This window comes from Neovison vison, chromosome 13, assembly GCF_020171115.1.
Source record: "Neovison vison isolate M4711 chromosome 13, ASM_NN_V1, whole genome shotgun sequence".
Taxonomy (NCBI): domain Eukaryota; kingdom Metazoa; phylum Chordata; class Mammalia; order Carnivora; family Mustelidae; genus Neogale; species Neogale vison.
In genome coordinates this window covers 24,778,552-24,799,705 of record NC_058103.1, presented here as the reverse complement: position 1 = coordinate 24,799,705, position 21,154 = coordinate 24,778,552, and positions in this window count along the sequence as shown.

Here is a 21,154-nt window from a genome sequence, read left to right as displayed (position 1 = left end):
ATGCTGTTACAACACAAAATAATTTTCTTTTTTTGTTTGTTTCATACAGTGTCTAAAACAGGGGCTACCCATGTTACAGTTTTCCAACTCCTACTCTACAAAATCCCTGAACTTCCTCTTCATTCACTATTATTTGACAATCTATCGATAGAAGGTACTTGAGAGGCTGAGGTGGGAACTCAGCCCATTGGCTTCCCATCATGAGGCTTTCACCAGGAAAACTCCTTTTTAATACAACAGAAAAGTACTTCAAAGAAACTAAAAATATAAATAAAAAGGAAGTCACCACTTTCCATGTTAAGACTCTATCACCTCTAACTGGATTTCTTTTTGAAAATTCTTCTGTCATGAGGTCACGTATATTGTTATTCCAAAAAGGGGTGACTCTGCTAATTTGCCATATTTATTTTAACACAGTGACTCGTCCTGTGAGGTATATCTGACTTGAGGCTTTTCTATAATCAAGCGTGTGCTGTCCCATACTCCAGCTGCCAGGCACATATGGCTCTTTAAGTTTTAAATTAAGTAAAATTAAGTAAACTTTAAAACTTACTTCTTCAGTCACACTATCAATATTTCATGTGTTCAGTAGCCATTCATATGTGCCTGGAGGGATGCCATATTGGTTACTGTTGCAGAACATTTTCTTTAGTACAGAAAGTTCTACTGGGTGGTACTTGACCAGCTTCTTTCTACTCGGTCCATGATAACTTTATTTTAAAAATGAACAAAGGAATTAACTATGAAAAATAAAATCATTCATAGTTAACATAAAGTTCAGATCTGGGAAGAACAGGAAAAACTTTGGGTTTGGCCCAGATTTCTGCCTTCCTCCAGAGGAAAACATGTTATTCATAGCTCCAAGGTAAAACAACATGGGCCCAGAAATGTAGGTGACTGGTTCAAACTCACAGGGAAATAGTATCAGACAGGGGACTTGAACTTGAGTCCCTTTTCTTACTGCGCTCTTTTATTTTTTTAAATTAAATTAAATTAAATTAAATTTCTTTTCAGTGTGATCTTTCTTTTATAATTCCACACTGATACTTCTCCATTCATCATGCACCTTTAAAAGACAAAATCCAACAAAATCCAATTCAATTTTTTTGACTTTGATGATAATTTCTTATAAAATTTAAAGCAGGCAAGAGCATGCCTGTGAAAACACATTCACAATAAAGCCATAAACAAAAATATCACCTCAGTATCATATATGATCCATTAAAAAGCAATTGTTAAAATCAGGAAGTGTCTTATGTTCTACACACAGCAACACATATCTTAAGCAGATCATTTCACTAACACACATTTCAGTAACATATGTGACATAAATTAGCATTATTATGCCAATATCGTAGATGAAGAAATGGAAACATAAAGAGGTCAGGTAGCATCATGCCTAAGACCCCCACACTAGAAAGAAGCAGACATTCTAAAATTTAAATCCAGGTGTGTTTGACTGTAAAATCCCATTTCCCCAGTCAGAGCACCTCATAGATAATCCCCGGTGAAACGTGAGCTGTAGAAAATATTCTCTAAGTTTTTATCATATCTAACACTGCATAGGGATTTTTGTGTATATGTGTGTGTGTGTGAGAGAGCATATTTTTTATACTGTTTTTATATTTCTGCTCAAATTCCCAATCTGACTGAATTATTCCAGGGGAATTAATTCGTATGATAAAGATAATTAAAGAGGAGGTTAAGGTAAACATGTAAAAGAACAAGAATTTATCATTTAATTAAGTAGAGATTTATCAAATAAAAAACCAAACAGTTCCGGGGTGCCTGGGTGGCTCAGTGGGTTAAGCCTCTGCCTTCGGCTCAGGTCATGATCCCAGAGTACTGGGATCGAGCCCCGCATTGGGCTCTCTGCTCAGCGGGGAGCCTGCTTTCCCCTCTCTCTTTCTGCCTGCCTCTCTGCCTACTTGTGATCTCTCTCTCTATCAAATAAATAAATAAAATCTTTAAAAAAAAAAAAAAAAGCAAACAGTTCCTTCCTGCTGTCCCTGCTTTATCTTGCTCTCTTTGTCCGTTTTTCTCCATTTCTCTTACTTATACTCACTCTGAGAAAGTTCACTTTAAATGTGTGGGTCATATTTACATCTAGCAGGAGAGATTTGTCTTATGAATGGGAGTGTGGATGTGATACTTTTATTTTTTTTTCAGTTCAAAACAAAACAGTGGTAACAAATTTATTGAGCGTTTTTTATGTTATAGAAATCATGTCAGGGTTTAGCTATACAAAAGATAATTCAGCAGCATTTGTGGACTAAGGGGCATATTGAGTTTGGAAAATAAATGATGAATTTAAACAATCCCAAACCAAATGAGAACAACAAGTCGAAACCCCTCGAAATAAAAGGCTTTCTGGGACAAGTGTCTGTTGAGAGATTATGATCACAACATAGATCATCACACTATTTATTAACAATAAATACTTGTTCTATTGAAAGGTTGCTGGTAGTAACAGGAATAAAATGAGGTTCATTTCTAATATTTGCCTCATGGTAGCCTGTTGCATCTTGGGTAAATGGAGGAAAATCTATATAGAACGGCTGTGCTTTTTCACACCATCTACATCATGCATCTACTAACAAATGATGAGTTCCCTTTCAAGACATGAATGACCCAATTCCTACCTCATCTTATTTTGAAACCCATAATGAAATGGATACATATGTTAACAAGTGTCTGAACATATCATCATTCATAGTAGGAAAATGTTAACATAGCATTATGAAAATAGGAAGAACCTTGCATATTAATGAAATTCTTTTATATTCAATGTCCACAGACAGAAAAGTTGTCTCTAGCTTCATTGATTCAAGCAACAAATAGGGCACATGATCTGGAGAAACGTGCCCATCAGTAGACCAACTGCAAGCTGAGCACGTCTAGACCAACTGTAAGCTGAACGCGTCCGTACTGGTTTCCAGATGACCACCTAAAGAACTCACTCCTCTGGAGCTGTTTTTCATACTTCTGTATCTTTGAATTGACCCAATGCTGAGAGACTTGATGCTTTTAAACCATATGGGAGCCATACATTGGTAAGGACAGATAGAAACTTGTTTTAGCAGCTGATTTGTACCCCTTGTGGTAGCCTCGCATAGTTTGTGCTCAGAGAAAAATTCAAGAGCTAACACCACTGCCAAACACTTTATTTCTGTGTTTTACCTATTAGCTTTTCATAAGCCTGTATTACCACGAAATTTTAACACCAAGTATACAATATTAAATATTAATTTAAAAGAACTTGAGAGAAATCACATTATAACTTCTAGTACATTTAATTTAAAATGCTAAAAGCAAATCTTTTTCCTGCATACTGTGTTCACCTTCTTGGAAACAGGAACATGCAAAATGATTTTCATTTTTATTAAGTGACTACCTAGTACTGGGCGAGTCTCAGAGAGTCAGAAAGTAAAACTCAACATACCATGGGAAATGGACAAGTTCTTATTACTCAATAATTTATTTTCCCAAAGCTCGCTAATCATTTCACTCAATAGCCAATTGAATCTTTTAAAATATATTCTTCCCTTGCAATATTTCATGGTTTAAAAAAAATAGTTCTCAATTATAGTCTAAGAAAGAAGCAGCAGCATTAAAAATCAGTTAAAGTCATAGCCACATTTTTTTTCAATTTATTTATTTTCAGAAAATATTTTTCACCACACCCAGTGCTCCGTGCAAGCCATGCCCTCTATAATACCCACCACCTGGTACCCCAACCTTCCACCCCCCCGCCACTTCAAACCCCTCAGATCGTTTTTCAGAGTCCATAGTCTCTCATGGTTCACCTCCCCTTCCAATTTACCCAAATTCCCTACTCCTCTCTAACGCCCCTTGTCCTCCATGCTATTTGTTATGCTCCACAAATAAGTGAAACCATATGATAATTGACTCTCTCTGCTTGACTTATTTCACTCAGCATAATCTCTTCCAGTCCCGTCCATGTTGCTACAAAAGTTGGGTATTCATCCTTTCTGATGGAGGCATAATACTCCATAGTGGATATGAACCACATCTTCCTTATCCATTCATCCGTTGAAGGGCATCTTGGTTCTTTCCATAGTTTGGCAACTGTGGCCATTGCTGCTCAGAATTAGACAGATCATTGAAGCAGAAAATCAATAAAGAAACAAGAGCATTGAATGACATGTTGGACCAGATGGACCTCATAGATATATACAGAACATTCCACCCTAAAACAACAGAATACTCATTCTTCTCAAGTGCACATGGAACCTTCTCAAGATTAGACCACATAATGGGTCACAAATCAGGACTCAACCAATACCAAAAAACTGAGATTATTCCCTGCATATTCTCAGATCACAATGCTTTGAAACTGGAGCTCAATTACAAGGAAAAGTTCCGAAGGAACTCAAACACCTGGAAGCTAAAGACCACCTTGCTTAAGAATGCTTGGATCAACCAGGAGATCAAAGAAGAACTGAAACAATTCACGGAAACCAGTGAGAATGAAGACACTTCAGTCCAAAACCTATGGGATACAGCAAAGGCGGTCCGAAGGGGAAAATACATAGCCATCCAAGCCTCGCTCAAAAAAATTGAAAAATCCAGAACACGCCAGCTGTCTCTACACCTTAAAGAACTGGAGGATCAACAACAAATCAAACCAACTCCACACATAAGAAGGGAAATCATCAAGATTAGAGCTGAGATCAATGAGGTAGAAACCAGAGATACAGTAGAACATATCAATGAAACTAGAAGCTGGTTTTTTGAAAGAATAAGATCGATAAGCCACTGGCTACACTAATCCAAAAGAAAAGAGAGAAAGCCCAAATTCATAAAATTATGAATGAAAAGGGAGAGATCACAACTAACACCAAGGAAGTAGAAACAATCATCAGAAGTTATTATCAACAGTTATATGCCAATAAGCTTAGCAACCTAGATGAAATGGATGCATTCCTGGAAAAATATAAACTACCAAAATTGAACCAGGAAGAAATCGACAACCTGAATAGACCGATATCTAGTAACGAGATTGAATCAGTGATCAAAAACCTCCCAAAAAACAAGAGCCCAGGACCTGACGGATTCCCTGGGGAATTCTACCAAACCTTCAAAGAAGAAATAACACCTATTCTCCTGAAGCTGTTTCAAAAAATTGAAGCAGAAGGAAAACTTCCAGACTCTTTCTGTGAAGCCAGCATTACCCTGATCCCCAAACCAGGCAAGGACCCTACTAAAAAGAGAATTTCAGACCAATGTCACTGATGAATATGGATGCTAAGATTCTCAACAAGATCCTAGCCAACAAGATCCAACAGCACATTAAAAAGATTATCCACCATGATCAGGTGGGATTCATCCCTGGGCTACAAGGATGGTTCAATATTCACAAATCAATCAATGTGATACAACAAATTAATATGAGAAGAGAGAAGAACCACATGGTCCTCTCAATTGATGCAGAAAAAGCATTTGACAAAATCCAGCATCCGTTCCTGATTAAAACGCTTCAAAGTATAGGGATAGAGGGAACATTCCTGAACCTCATCAAATCTATCTATGAAAGACCCACAGCAAATATCATCCTCAATGGGAAAAAGCTTGCAGCCTTCCCATTGAGATCAGGAACAAGACAAGGATGCCCACTTTCACCACTCTTGTTCAACATAGTATTAGAAGTCATAGCCACATTTTTTAAAAATGAGGGGGGACACTAAGAGCAAGCACTGTCATTTCATTATTTATTTGTTTTTCTTATTTTCTTTTACCTCAGCACTTTGGTTTGACAATATGCTTTGTTGTTGTTTTTGTTGTTTTCCCCAGCAATCCTAGGGAGATGTAATCATACAGATCTTCCTACCTTCCTTCCTTCCTTCCTCCCTTCCTTCTGTCTTTCTTCTTTTGTAGAAGACTGTTGGGGAAGTAACAATAGTCACTATTTCAGTTGAGGGGAAGGAAGTGATGAAGAGGCTATGCATCAAAATCCATACACAGCAGATTCAAGGGAGGCTTTAACTTGCTGTCTCTGAGTAGCCTGGTTACACAGAATATAATCATTTTAGTCGTTTCATTCAAAACCCTCATACCTTTGGCACACAGACACACATTCTTACTGCTTCGATTGACCACTCAAAATCCCATTCCTGGTCCATTTCAGCTCTCCAACGGGCCAGTCATGAAGCAGCCACTAGTATGTTCAAATATTATGACCTGGTGAACTAACAGTATCTTTACAGTCATTTGAAAATAATTATATCATTAGGTTAATGAGCCTTAGAAATTTAAATGACCTAGGTTGCCTTAATCTTTGGAATAACTTGGTAGTGAAGATCACTCTTTATTAGTTAATGCCTTTATGTGGCCGTAGTGTGGACCTTTCCCATCATCCCTAATTTTACAATGTTGAAAAGAAAGCATAATTTATGTCGTAAGTGATCTATTTGACTTGAAATAACTGAAATTATTTATTCATGTTATTTAACATCAACAAATGTTTATTGATCATATGCATCAGAATATTAAGTTTCTACCAATTAAGTAAATACTGATAAATGAATATTACAATGATAAATCCACATAAGGCTAGAGTAATTGCTAGAGGCTCCTTGTTGAGTTACAGTCTTAGGTCATAGTTTGATTTTAAATACAGCCTCAAAACCAGGCTCTGTTATAACCTCTACACTAAATGATTTTTTTTAAAAGTGAGGATATTCAAACTCATTTGTGTGAATTAAAATCACATTGGAAATGATTTAGTTATTATGAAATTTTAGGTTACAAAGGGATATTTACAACTCTCTACTCCTTACTTTTCCCATTATAGTGTCTTTGATTCAAGTTTTCATTGCAGTTGCAAAACTCTCCTAACTTCTGTTTTAATTTTTTTCCCTATAAATCCCCTTTTCATTGTAACACATTGCAACAGAGTGGGCTACCTAAGCTCAATTTAATTTTACCCCCTTGCTTTAAATTCTCTGTTGCATGTAACAAAGTCCAAGCCCCTCAGCCTGGCCCACAAGACCACTAATATCTGTTCTCCTCTCTGTCTCACGTTTTACCATTTGCCAGCTCACATAGCTCAACAGTTAATCTCCTACCCACACAAACATACAAGTGTGCACATATGTATGCACACAGCATGCTTACATGCACACACATAAGCAACTTCCCGCACACACAACAGATGCAGCCACTCTGACAACTGTTACAACAACCTAGTAATTAGGAGCCGCCTATTTCAACAGCAATAATCTGAACCCATGCAGAAGCCCGCAGGTGGGGGGGCTTCTTTCCGGTTTATATTCTGTGAGTTTTTTGGTAACCAAAATGGACCTCCTGGCTGATAAAACGTCCTGGAGGGCTTTTTGGTTTGTTTGTTTCTCTTTTTCTTTTAATGCATCGTGGAGGATGGAATAGAGGAATCTAAGTAGCGGGAAAGGCCAATGGAGAATTAATTTCGTGAGAATATTAATGATGTGTGGCCTTAATTCGTGCTTCAGTTTGGTGAAGCTGTGAGAAGAGATGATTTTTTTTTTTTTTGTAATGCTTTCTCAGCTAAATACAACATGTTAACATGTGATGACTTTCCAGAATCTTCTGGAGAGAGTGATAGGACCCTTATTCTCTCATTTATCTCTTCAGCTTCTTTTTGGTGACTTTATAATTAGACATAATTTAATTGAGTAGAGGTTGATATGATAAGTATTAATTTATTTATGTACATAGATATTTGTTTAAGGATTGTATAAGGACCAGAATGCTCATTAGTTTATTTATATAAAATATGTGGGGGAAATTTAAACTTCTTTGTAGAATATAGTCTAAAACGTCAAATGTTATTGATCTGTTGATATATTCAAATGCTAGTTATGAAGAAAAGACAACTGAAATAAAGCAGGCACCATATCTTAGGTCTTAGGCTTAAATTATTCTTAGGTGTGTAAAATAATCAATTCTTTTTATTTTTTTCTTTCGAAGGTCAACTTATTTCCTTTTGTGCTAGGAAAGCTGAGAAAAAACAAGATGCAATGTTTCAAGCAATAGAAATTTCAAGATACTCATTCCTAAGGTTTTGCTTGTTTCTTCTATCAAGCAACATCTTAGGAATGAGCACCTTGAAATTTCTATTTTAGGATCTTTAATTAAGTGTTCAGATTTAACAATGAATTTTCTTGGGCCTTTATTTTTTAAAAAAATATTTTAGAGACATTCTCCGGAATTCATGTCTGCATATACTTTCTGAGGATAGTGACATTTCTTTTCATTATTTATGTGTGTATTTATCTTATACCTTAGCTGTTTTCTATTCTTGCTTTAAACTTCTCATTTCATATCCTCCAGGGTCCCAGTCATGCAGCAGTGAAGTCAGGCCTCTTAGAACACAAGGAGTAATTTGCAAGCTAGCCAGTTTTCAATGAAATGTGGAGATGGGAAAAATCCATATCAGGATATACTTTCAAAATAATTTCAAAAGTCCTATGAATTAAGAATTTTAATACAGGTGACAAAGCTATATATGAGAAATAATTTTTTCAAAGAGTGACACCTCTATTCTAAATTGGTTGACTAATTTATGGGACAGCTGTACTACTATTAATTCATACCCTTGAAAAGTTTGGAAAACTCTCCTCTACAGGAGATATTAGCCTTACCTGTAGCAGAAGAGGCACCAACTCACATCAGGCCAGAAATGTACATCTTGCCCTGTTCCAAAGCCTGGTTCCAGAATGAGAACTTTACCCAGATTAAGAAAAAGGGTCTCAAATTCTTGTTACTCCATAGGGTCATATTGGGATAGTTTGACTTTGTGCTTAAACCAAAATTCTTCAAAAGGATTGTGGTTGCAGGTTTCCAAAGCAATGAAGATCCCCAAAAACGTCAAGAAAGGCATTCACCAAAAGTCTTATAATATCTTCCACCCTTTGAAATCAGTTTTTTTTTCCCCTCTGAAAGAGAAAGGAGATTGATTTTACATTATGTGCATGTATGTGTGCGCACGCGTTTATGTGTGTGTGAGTTTTAAGGACAAGATAGTGTTTATGATCCATTTAGACACTGATATTGATGGAATAAAAGCTGAAAGTGAATAGGTTAGTCTAGGAGATGGAATGAGCATCACAGTCCCCGAAGAACCATTTCCTATCCATTCCCGTTTCCCAACTGCTAATGCCAAGCATTTTGAGGGTCAGGAACCCCAGGTTTGGTTTTTTTTTTTTTTTTTTGCTTGTGGAAATTCCCATCTGAATTCCAGAAGAGAACTTAAGAATAAAAAAATGTTCATATGCAAGATACAGGTAGCAATGTTTCTATAGCACCCAGCCACTTTTGTTGGTGGTACACAGACATTGCTACTTAAAACCTCTTTTCAGACAGTCCAGTGAAATAACACCTCTAAACAAACTTTCATCAATACCAATCGACAGCATTAACTGTTGTTTGTATAGTATACATTTAGACTTCCAAAATAAAATAGGTGTGTTATGTGGCTCAGCTGTCGAGCATCTGCCTTCAGTCTGGGTCATGATCCCAGGGTCCTGAGATGGAGCCTCACATTGGGCTTCCCGCAGAGAAGCTTCTCCTTCTCACACTCCCCTTGCTTGTGTTCCCTCTCTCGCTGTCTCTCTTTGTCAAATAACTAAATAACATCTTTAAAAAAATAAAATAAAATAGATGTGCAAACATTTTTACTTAGGAGAAACCTAGCTGCCTTAATCAAGAGATTAAAAGAATAGTATTTCAGATAGATAAATAGATAAATAGATAGAGAGAGAGAGATAGATACAATCTTCTCCTGAATATTTTTCCTTCTTTTTTTATTTTGGAAGGCCAAATTTGCAGTCCTTTACTACAAACAACCTTACAACTAGCTAAGAAAATTCTTAAATTTTATAAAAAATATTAATATGCATTCAACTCTAGAAAACACTTTCAGTACTTACTGGAAGACATGGGGAAAATGGAAGATACATTGGAGATTGCATGGGCTCTGCAATTCAGTGAATATTTGTTTAACAAACTTTTTAATTTTTTAAATATATTTTTAAATTATCTATTTCACCCATCAAGATATAATTTAAATAACGAATTTGGAGTTTAAAAACTACTTACTCTTTAAAAAATGAAAAAAAAAACTTTAAAAATGAAAAAGAAATCTATTCTAGAAGGAAATTTGTGTTTTTAAGTATCATTATTAAATTGATTAATCCCAAATGGATTTGCTTTTCAAAAGAGTATAAATAAATCAGAGTGCCAAAATTATTTGCAGTTTAAGTCTTCCCATCTATCACTTAATTCTATACCTGAAACAAACTTTGTTTCTGATAAAAATATAAATTAGTTATTTTTCACATATGAAAAATAGTATCAAGTTACATGTATATATCTTTAAGCTATCTAATGCTTCAACAAATTAATATAAATAATAAGTATTTATGGAGCTAACCTACAAATAACAAAAAAAAAAGAAGAAAAATATTAAAAAAGGAGAAAAACTGTTATGAAAACATTGCTGAATGAATAGAAAGTGTAGTAACAAAAAAATACTGTATTTCATTATCAAACATTAGCAAATTTTTGAAAAGTTGATAACCTATAATGTTAAAGAGAGGTAGTATTACATATTTCTGGTAGTGATGTAAATTCTATGGACCTATCTGGAAAGTAATTTGAAGTACTCACTAAAAGCTTAAAAAGAGATTCATACCCTTTAAGTCAGTAACTGTATTTCTAGGAATCTGTATTGAGGAAATGGCTAGAAATGTGAATAAGATTTATGTAATATTATGTGCTTAATAGAATTATAGTTGTTAAATTTTAGAAACATAATAAATACCCAATAGTGGATAATGACTAATAAATTATTGTACATCCATATGATGTATGGTTGGTAGCAAAAAGAGTTTTTAAAAAATAATTTAAAAATGAAGCTTGACACTTCTATCTTCACAGTTGAAGGCAGCCTCTGAAAGCAAACTGCTACATATATAATCTTTCTTAAGTCATGGATAGGTGATAGATAAATAGATACATACATACATACATACATAGAAAGAAAGAGAAACACACAAGACAGACAGATTCCAGAATGCAATACTTTTCCTGAGGAAGAATATAAAATAATAATTACAATTTGATGAAAGAATATTATTCCTGGAAAGAATTCCTGAAGAGAAGGAACTATTTTCACAAGACACCAAAGAGGGTTTCTTAAAGAAAAGGAATAGAAATCCCAGCTTTCCTTCCAGAATTCCAAAATGGTGTATCTGCTATGTATTGGTGCGTAAAAAAAAAAAATAATAATCATCATCATCATCATCATCTCCAAATTTAGTGGTAAAAACCCACCACCTTTTAGCTGCTCACAATTCTCTGGTAGCAATTTGGGCAGGGGTGATCTGGATGGATCTTCTGCTGGCTTCATTTAGGATCGCTCCTGTGGCTGTAGTCAAGTGGGGACCTGGCGACTACTGGATGGTTAGGGTAACTTCATACACAAGTCTGAACCTGGAGCTATCTGTCAGCTGTACCTTTCTCTATAGAGGGTCTCTCATTACCAAGAATGCAAGCTCAAACTTTTTTCACATAATGGATTCAAACAGCATAAGTCTTAACCAATTAATTATAAACACCACTGCACTCGGACCAGCTCATAAGTCTTAGAATTAAAGATACAAAGCTCCCTGAGCCTTTGCTCAAAAGACATGGAACATTGTTTTGTATTTATTTGGCCAAAGCAAGTCATAGGGCCAGCTCACATTTTAAGGGAGGATAAATAGAGTCCATTTTGATGGAAGAGTCACAAAATCATATTGCAAATGCCATACATGCAGGGATGGAAGGAATTACTGCACCTATCTTGACAATCTGCCATAAAAACAGTCATACTTGTGTTGCTAGACTGGAATGGTATTGATGAAGTAACATTGGCTGGAGAAAAATTCCTCATTGTTTGGGAGAAGACCAGACTGGTAATCAAGCCACATCATTCTTTTAGGAGAGGTAGTTTGGCACTGGGTATGGCTGAGACTTGAGGGCCCTCTGGATTCAGCACTGTCTAAATCTGGGGGAAAATAATTAAACGTGTTTAATGTATACTACTATGCCTATCATCATGGAAGACTGAGTGTTTGGTAGTACTGAACACCACGTAGGAACTTAGCCAAGCAAGATTACTATTGCCATGCCAGTGGACCACTGCGGAGGATACAATAATGCTGTCATTTGGCAGAGGTAACAAAACAAAACAAAAAAGACAGTGACCTAATCAGACTTTCTAGTTCTTTCTTTCTCCACCTGGGTGGATTAACAACTCCTTCCCTACCACTACTCCTGGTTCTTGGAAGCTCAAGCGCACTAATGATCCTGTGTGAATGATTCTGGACTTCTCACTAGTAGAGAACGAGTAAGAAAGAAAATAAACCTCTAATATTTATTACGTGTTCACCAAAATCATGTACTCTTCCAAATTCCTTAGAAATATTAACTCTTTTAGGATGTGTCTGGGTGGCTCAGTGGGTTAAGCCTCTGCCTTCAGCTCAGGTCATGATCTCAGGGTCCTGGGATCGAGCCCTGCATCAGGCTCTCTGCTCAGCAGGGAGCCTGCTTCCCCCTCCCTCTCTGCCTGCCTGTCTGTCTACTTGTGGTCTCTGTCAAATAAATAAATAAAATCTTAAAAAAAAAAAAGAAATATGATCTCTTTTATTCTTTTGAAAACTCCAGTGAGGTAGATATGATCATATCATCTCTTCTTTATTCATATGTGCATATAATATACACATATTAAATTATAAGTGTTTCTTCCTGCCACATTTCCTCTTCCACCATTTTACTGTATTGTACATGAAAACAGGACTAGAGATTCATCCTTGTCTTTTAAAATGCCCATTGGCAATATCTTAACTCACTGCTGCATACCTGACCAGCCCAGGTCCCCATATGACCTGAACACAAAGCATTAGAATTCTCACAAAGATGCACTTATTCCTTCATCACTCAGGCTCATGCCCTTGAGAACAGACACAGTACTGGGCAGACCACAGAAGCAGAGGAAAACAGGGGGTCTGGTTGACTGCACTCTGAATAGCCATGCCTTTGTGACATCATTAATTGCCCCATGCATCCTATAATGCAAGCCCTTATCTCCTGATTTGATCCTATAATTCAAAGTGTTACTATGGTTTTTGTTTTTGTTTTTCAAGCTAGCCCCATAAACCTAAGCCAGCTGGTACACTTGGGGGCCAGATTATGCTCTAATACGGAAGAAAGTTGGCTATACTAGCATTTAAGTTAGAGAAACTGTTGCAAACTTGTTTAAAGGAAGACATACTGAAATCACAGGGTAAATGCAAAAGCTTATATTTTATTTTTGAGGTAGGGGGTTTAAAAATGATTCTAACATTACGCCCCTTTTTTGGGTGGAGCCCTCCTGTGAAATATGACACTCCCGTTCTATTATTATGAGTGGGAAAGCTTTGGCAGTGAGGAGTTTGCTCACTTTGCTGAGGTCACATAACTCATGAGGGAGGTGGGAGAATTTGAACACATGCAGAGTCCGAGTCTCGAGAGCCTGCACTCTCTGAAATATGTTATTTTTGGAGATGAATTTGACGAGGAATGATGATTGATCAAATATTGGCCATAAGATGAAGGAGGGTGAATTGTCAAGATGAATAGGCCCTGGTAACTTCTCCAAGGTGGAAGGGGACCAGGTTGGGAAGAGAAGGACATGTTGAGTTTGAGATGCCTTTAGGACATTGATATGGGCATCAGGAACCCAGAATTTGACACCAGTGAAGTTTTCTTACAAAACCACAAATGTTACATATTTGAATGCCAAATAAAACTTTGGAATGATTTAGTAATATATCTGGGTTAATCAGAGTTGAACATGTACTTTTTAAGTGCTTAACCTACTTAGGCTTCAAGCTGAACAATTTGTGGAGTTAAACGAGCTCACTTGTATTATTTGGTGCTTTCTTCAAAGAAGATTCAGTTAAGGGAGAAGCCAAAACTGCTATATAAATCCTTTCAGTGTGAGGTCTGTGCTGTAATCTGAGTGCTTTTACTTTAGTGGAATTTCATTGTATCCAGTGCATCCTGTTCCCAACATGCACGTCCTTACCTCCAAATTCTGTCACAGCCTCTTACAAACTATCTAGTGTCCCCTGTTGAATTATCAAGGGATGGGGAATCTTTTTAAACATTAGGGACTCTGCGGGTGCTACTGCTTGACAAGAAATGATCTAAGAAAGAACTGAGCATAGGAGCCTGCTGACTTTGTAGACAATGTTAGAGAACAAGGAATTGGCCACCACCATGTAAACTATGAATTAAAAATGTTTATCTTAACCCTTACACATACCCCAGAGTTGAATTATACTTTGTTCATTGGTGAGTGCCTTGCATGGGAATACCCCTATAACATTTATACTGAAATGTCTGAGATCCTGCAGTCTAACTTTGGGCTTATGTGAGAAAAAGTAATAGGGAAACAGCTTTGGGGTTTTAAGATTATTTGGGAAGGCCAAGAAAGGATTGCATTAGTTATTTTGTTTTTCCTCAACATTTTAATTTCCTTCATCAGTACTTTTTCAAGTTTGACTCGAAGTAAAAGAACCAGGTGAAGTGTTTGAAAGGCCTCATTGAAAACAAAGCAAAATAAAACACAAACAAAAATGTGAAAAAAGAAAAACCTCACAAAACTCTAATATATATATATTTAATATATTACATGATTATTTATATTACATGTAATATATAAATATGTATATATTATATAAATATATAATGTGTATTATATATTATATTATATATGTATATATTATACCCACTCTTTAATCTTTTTACTAACTTCCCTGTTCAGGTGCTGATTTTTCATTCCTTGTAATCCAAACTCCACCTCAACATCTCCTTCAAAGACATCTACCAGTGACAATATCCTATACCGAGGTCCAATATATAGTCCCAATCCAATAAAGATTTGATGCTAAATGCTAAAAACAAAACAAAACAAAACAAAAACCTGCTGTGGCTAAATCAGAGTGTGGGGCTTCTGCCCTCCCCACTAAACTAGGACAACCAGGTACCACGTTTGGATACCCTTTCTCCATTACAATCTCCTCCTGACAACTCGAAGCCGAGGTCTAAAGGGCGTTAGTCACCCACACTGACACTGATGTTATGGATAGGGGCTGAGCTCCTGCTCTTTATTCCGTGTTGCTACTTCAGGGATGCTCAAGGGTCAAGCACATATAATCTCTCAAATTCACTCAAATTTTAAATCAAAATGATATGCAATGAATGTTATAAATAACATTCGAAATTTGCAATAAATGTTTTGATTCATTCCCTAAATCCACTTCTCAAAGTCAGGTCTATTTCAATTCCAATGTTAGCCTTTTCAATGGATTTGTGAAGAGAAGTTTTGTAAATTGGATGAAAGCATGCTAGCTCTGTCAAAGAACAAGTCTTAGTCTGGTTAAGTAATCTCTCTTGCAACTTAATAAAATCCATTATGATGGGACTTTTGGTCTCAACGAAAATGAAATTCTCTCAGCATTTGTGACTGACCAGCAGGTCTTTCAAATGAGCACATATCTTTGATTAAAGGATTTAGGCCATGCTATGAGCTAAGTCCAGGGTGGCTGAGGTTTGCAGCTCAAATGCTCTGGCTCAGAGAGATTTAGGATTTAAACTATTCCAATCCAAAGCAAATTATGTATGGTCTGCTTAATGCAGCAGTTTTTAACTGAGGATGATTATGCTCCCAGGACACATTTGGCAATTTCTGGAGCTATTTTGGTTGTCACAACTGGTGGGTGCTAATGGAATCTAGTGGGTGGAAGCCAGGGATGTTGCTAAACATCTACCATGCTAGATAACAGGCACCACAACAAACAGTCATCTGACTGAAAATGCCAATAACATAGCTGCTGAGAAACACTGTTTTAATACCACAGCCCTGCTGACTTAACAGAACTGGCAAATGATACTAGAATGAGGCTTGGACTAGGAAACCCTAAAGTGAGGTTTGCAGTCATGAGTGAGTTCCTCTGACAGAGGTTCAAAAGAGCATTTGGCATGATAACTGGGCTTGATTGCTTAGATCTTACTGTCCCTAGCCTCAACTTGGCTAATTAGCTAGAACTCTTGCTCATAGAAAGAGGTGTTCCATGAGCACAATGGGAGAGAGAAGTTGACACCATGATGAAATGAGGCTTGTCAAATTTGTTGTAATTAAAAACAGCTCAGATGTCTGTCCCCCGTTGAAATCTAAATGTTATTAAAAGGAGTATCTATCTGATAAATAAAAATGGCAGCCAATTAACTACTTTATGCTTTTCAGAATGGCTAAAACTAGCTTTTAAAAATTGCCTTTTAGTTTCTTTCAGATTTAGTATGTTTCATTATATCCTGACATTGTTCCCCATTTTATTAGCTGGAAAGAACATTTCACTTTGGCAACATGAGAAGTAACATTTTGAATCCATTTCTATATTCTTCTTCCTATTGAAGATTCAACAAAATACAAAGTTACTGTTAGAAAATCATTCATACCAGATCCTTCCCAATTGTGTATCCTAAAAGAGTCTTCCGGAAAAGGGACTTGTTTCATATAGATACAAAGTATGAATAACTGTTGTGATGTTGAAGGTGAGAGGGGAGGTATGAAATCAGAAAAGACCATCATCTAACTCAACATGGTTTAAAAAAAAAAAAAAAAGCAGCTAAAAGCAGTGATATTTGAACTGAATTTAGAAAGCTAAATTAATGAGGTAGAAAAAGAAAGGGAGGTAGGTGAATAAGGAAGAATGGATATAATTCAGCATGTAAGGAAATGCTATAAGGTAGATATTTCCAAAAAAATTCCAACTATATTTTTATTTGGACTAGTGTTCCAACTTGGATTCAAGTAGAGAAATCGTATAGCTTTGTCTTTGCTCTTGGCTCCCATTAAAAAAAAAAAAAAAAAAAAAAAAGTCATGTGCCTATGTGCTTCCTCCCTTTTGATTCTCCCAGGAAAATTTCTGTTAATACTGAAGTAACTTTTGCTTTCCTGCTGAATATATATAGGTACACACACACACACACACACACACACATATATATAGATCTATCTCTATATCTATATATATATAGATATAGATATAGGAGGGTGAAGTGAATTTGAACAATATTTAAGAGGTTTCAAATTAATAGAAACTAACATTCATTTATGAATTAAAGCTAAACATTCTTATCTGTTCACAATATTTTCACATATATTCAAATACATTAATCTTTTGAAAGGAACTCAGAGAAAAATACTCCATTCACTGAGCTAAAGAACCAGAACCACAGAACCACAGCATATTCTTACAGAAGATCTTCTTCTTAATATTAAGGAGCCACCTAGGAGCTGTTTATTTGCTTCCCTTGGAGCCACCCAGCTGTTCCTTCCATTTGTGGTCTTAGTGCTAATTGCATAATGTCCCTAATTTATACCCGCTGGTAGATCTGATCACCACATTACCTGGAGGGTAAGCTTTAATTAGAGAAATTTCTGAACAAATTGTCTAAAGAGCTTGTTTAGCATGATTAAATGCAAGAGGGCTTTCCCCCCTCTTTTATTTTTAAGAATGAACACTTACTTTATACTAAACTTTGCAGATAAAAAGCAACATTGGTTCTAATTAAGGCCTATCAAATGAGCAGCAGCATTACCCAAGAAAACCAATTGAATTCTGTTGTGTGCAGCTGAAATATATATGACTCAATGCTACATTTATTCAACAGCTTTTGGCATTTCTACTTTGCCTCTGTCAGAACTAACAAGGTGAGACGGCAAACTGATTGAAAAAGGATAAACTGTGAAAAGATGATACACTGATGTGTGATGCTAATTCAGCTGTGGCTTATGAAAAGAGATTAGAATCGCAGGCATTCTCACCTGCACATCTCCTGGCACTCAAACAAGCCAACATTAAATTAAACCTTCCATATTGCTAATAGGTAGCAAGATACCCTATGGATTAATATGCAAACATTTCACATTCAACTGAAGTGCAAATGAGATAAATATCATAATAGGATCAACAAACTTTGAGAATACAAAAAAAACAATTAAGGTCAACTGCACTGTTTCGGTGAAATACTTTGGCTAAATGTCAGTGTCTTAACGAAATGCAATAAAATGTATTTGGCTAGGGGAGTTGAGAAAGCTCAGTCACTTCTTTATCAGCCTATGTGAAAAGTGTATTATTCTTAATCATCAGCCATTTTTTTGATGTCTCCTCTGCTGGATCTCTGTTAGAAAATGCATTAAGCTTAGAAATTGTATCCACTGTTTGAATACACAAGCAGGACATAGTAAAGTGTGATTGATTATCTGATTCTTTTGAATAAACCTTTGAAAAGGACTTTTTTTTTTTATATCCTTATCGTTAACTTTCTTAGTGAATATTAACACTGGCTGCACATTAAAATCATTTTTTAAAAATGCCAAAGCCTCACCCTAGACCAACTAAATCTAATTGTCTAGAGCTCTGTTGTAGACATAAAAATTTTTGAACAAAGTTCTTCATGCTTCTGATGTACAATGAGGGTTGTAAAATTATCAAACGATATACTCATTGATTAAATTGAAATTAAGGGGTGCCCAGATGGCTTATTTGGTTAATTGCCTTGGGCTTAGGTCATGATGCCAGTCTTGGGATTGAGCCCTGCATCTGGCTCCCTGCTCTCTCTTTCTCCCTCTCCTCTGCCCCTGGTCTGGCTCTTTCTTTCTCTTTAATAAATAAAATATTTTAAGAAATAAAATAGAGGGCACCTGGGTGGCTCAGTGGGTTAAAGCCTCTGCCTTCGGCTCAGGTCATGATCCCAGGGTCCTGATATCCAGCCCCACATTGGGCTCTCTGCTCAGCAGGGAGCCTGCTTCCCCCCCCCCCACCCCGCCTGCTTCTCTGCCTACTTGTACTCTCTCTCTCTGTGTCAAATAAATAAAATCTTTAAAAAATAAATAAATAAAATAGGGCACCTGGGTGGCTCAATCGTTAAGCATCTGCTTCAGCTTAAGTCATGATTCCAGGGTCCTGGAATCGAGTCCCACATCAGGCTCTCTGTTCAGTGGGAAGTCTGCTTCTCCTTCTCCCAACCCTCTTCTTGTATAGGTCCCTCTCTTGCTGCATCTCTCTCTGTCAAATAAATAAATAAAATATTTAAAAAAATATAAAAATAAATAAAAATAAAAAATAAAAATAAAATAAATTACAATTTAAAGAATAATCTTTATTTCTTTTTAAATATTTATTTCTTTTAGAGGGGGAGTGGTGGAGGAAAAGGAAGAGAAACTACAAGCAGACACCCCACCCAAGGCAGAGCCACTTTGGACTCCATCTTATAACCCATAAGATCATGACTGAAGTCAAAATCAAGAGTTGGCCACTCAACTGACTGAGCCATCCAGGTGTCCCTAGATAGTAATCTTTAATTGGAACTCTGGATTGAAAGCTAAAGGACCAAGGTTATTATCCCATCTTGGCCACTATTTTATGAGGTGATCTCAAGCAAATCACTTAACTTCTTCTGGATCCAGTGATGAAATAATCACTATGTTATCACTTAATCTAAGGAATTAACTTATTTTTTCTTTATTAACTTTTATTTTCATCATATGTCCTTTACCTCTATTGGACAGTGCCCATTAGAGTAGAATAAGAATATATAATAGAGTAGAATATATAATTTTCATGTACTTTTGTGTCTCTTGTCATTGAAATACAATCTGTTCTGAAGTAAGGGGCAGGTAAAGAGAATCCCATCTCCTGACCAGCTACCAGGTCAATTACAGTGCCTGAGGAGAAGCTCAGGAGTCCTTAATGCAGCCTATGCCTTTGCCAGTAAATAGGCTACTGCCTTGTCCATGATGGAAACATTATGGGTATCAGTGATGTTGAAGTTCTGTGCACCTTGGGGTGTAGAAGGACAATTAAATTTAGAATAAACTAGAAATGTATGAAAATTAAATGCATTAATAAATTATTATTCACAATCTGAGCACTCATTGACTCACTCACAGACTCACTGGTGGATTAATGAATTTGGTGACTCATTCATTCATTCATGCAGTGCTTAACTTACTCATTCATTCAACAAGTTTGTACTTGGCAGGTAGCAGCATAGACAGTAGGCCTTCTGCGTCAGAACTCCCCAGCAGGACTGAGCCCCAGCTGCCCATAAGAGTAATCATTCATTTATATCACTTTCTTTTAACTGGTTTTATTTATTTATTTATTTATTTATTTATTGTATATCTCATCTTTCCCCAGATGAATGAACATCAATTCTAGGCCCTTTGAAGGAATATTGGGAAAAAAAGCTATCTTTCCTCTGGGGTTGATCCTGAAATGGGGCAGTCTTGCCAAGCAGCAAGCAGGCATTATGTCATCAGGAAGAAAGAGCCTCCTGAAATGGAGTTAATAAGGAGGAAATCACACAATAGGAAAAGCAAAACTGACTCTGTATGATCCAGCTGTACCTCGAGCTACAACTTGTACTTTTCATGTGCATGAGCCAATACGTTTCCTTATTTGGCTTAAGTAAGTTGATTGATCATTTTCAAGTAAAAGAGATGTGATTAATACTGCTTTAATATTTTGTTCCTTGAAAAATTACATCTTTACCATTCCTTGCTTTTCATTAAAACTTATTCACTCATTCTTCAATTCATTCACTCTAACAAGACATAGGTTTAATATAAGATAATGACTTCTTTTAGCACTCATCTGAATAATATAGCAGATCTTAAGATGTTTGATTGGTCAGCTCAGGCTGCTATAACAAAATTTTACAGACCGTGTGACTTAGACAATAGAAAATCATTTCCCAGTTCTGGAGGCTAGGAAGTCTAAGATCAAGGTCCTGGCTCATTCAGTTAATGGTCAGAGCACTCCTTCTGGCTCACAGCTGCTTTCTTGCATGTGCTCACATGGCCTTTCCTTGGTGAGTGTATGTGAAAAGAGATCTCTCTTCCTCTTCCTATAAAGCCACTGGTCCCATCATGATTTCCTTACCCTCATGACCTCATCTAATCCTAATTACCTCCCAAAGATCCTATCTTCAAATACCATCACACCGTGTCTTTAAAACATGGATTTTGGGGCGCCTGGATGGCTCAGTGGGTTAAGCC